The sequence below is a fragment of the Ailuropoda melanoleuca genome, chromosome 4, assembly GCF_002007445.2.
Source record: "Ailuropoda melanoleuca isolate Jingjing chromosome 4, ASM200744v2, whole genome shotgun sequence".
NCBI classification, from domain to species: domain Eukaryota; kingdom Metazoa; phylum Chordata; class Mammalia; order Carnivora; family Ursidae; genus Ailuropoda; species Ailuropoda melanoleuca.
Genome location: NC_048221.1, coordinates 42494346 through 42495642, shown reverse-complemented (window position 1 = coordinate 42495642; position 1297 = coordinate 42494346). Strand labels below are relative to the sequence as shown.

At 36.7% G+C, this 1297-nt stretch overlaps 1 pseudogene; it reads right to left on the bottom strand.

Moving 5' to 3' along the window:
• Nucleotides 1-472: 472 nt before the first annotated feature.
• Nucleotides 473-1038, bottom strand: LOC100480478 (annotated as a pseudogene).
• Between the last annotated feature and the right edge of the window lie 259 nt (nt 1039-1297).

The window sequence follows — 1297 nt, the reverse complement described above, 5'->3', positions numbered from 1 at the left end:
TTATTAAATTACATTTTTATTTCTTTTCTCTATCAAGTTTAATGTCTTTTGTTGTTATTGTTGGTGATTTGAAGGCATGGTTGATACCTTGTTTCATTACAGATACTGAAAATACATTCTTCCAGACTGTTAATTTTGACCGTAATATCTTACCTAGAACAGAAACCCATAATTTTGATCTGACCTAGTCCATAAATATTTCACTTTACCATTTATTATTTTTCTCATTCTTCAGGTTATCAGTCTTATTTATTTTTATGTGAGCAATCTGATTTATAAAAAGATACAACAAAATTCAAAATGATACAAAATATCAACCGCAAAACAACATCAAAAAATGAGTGTATTGACCATACTCAGCTAATAACAGAGCAAATGTGTAAGTAGAATGACTCATGCTATAGCGTATTGCTCTATGAACTGGCAACAGAACAAGTTGGTAAAGGCAGAGGAGCTCTCTATCTTTTAAGAATTAGAACTGAGGGGCTCTAGAATCATCTGGTATCTGCTCAGTGTTGTACCTACAGTTACAAACGTCTATGATGAGAACTCCAGGGATCTTCCAGATTCTTCCTTTAAGGTCTTCGTGTCCACCATATAACACTTGTGCTGAGTTACTCTCTGTGTTAAGCAGTCATCCACATCCTTTGTGTGTTCACGGTAATTGTTCAGCTCTTGGATTCTTGGCAATCGTTAGAGCTACTCGATACTTCTGCTCTAATTTCTCAATTTCAGCCATTACACAGTTATACAGGGATACACTTGGCAAACAGATGGTCCATCACTGACTGTACTAGGTCAACTTTGTGTTTAATGGAAAAGTTGAAAGGTGGTATCAACCGGGATGGGGTCAGGTGGACTCAGCTGTGTGTTATATTGGAAGAATAAGCAGGAAGGATGTTGAGGGACTTCTCTTTCCTTGAATGTACTGAGATCTCTCTTTTCTTTCTTTTTAGCTTTTACTCTATCCTTCTCTTTAAGCTTCTGATCTCAGAGACTAAGCATTCACTTCATGGTCACATACTTTCTTGCTTTCTTTTGCTTCTCCCTGTTCACGCCATACTCTTTCTTAGTCCTTCCTCTTTAAAACAACTTTTTCATTTGGCTTTCAGGACTTGACTTCCTTTAGACTCATTTTAACCATTTCTCTGGCTAAACTTTAGACTCCTGCCTTTATTCTTCTTTTTCAATTCTCCCTCTGAGTGTTCCCTACAGCTCCATCCGCAGTCTTTTTATTTTTTTCCTACCTCTACCCATTGCACAGGAAATTGCACCCATTCTCAAGGTTATGATTAAT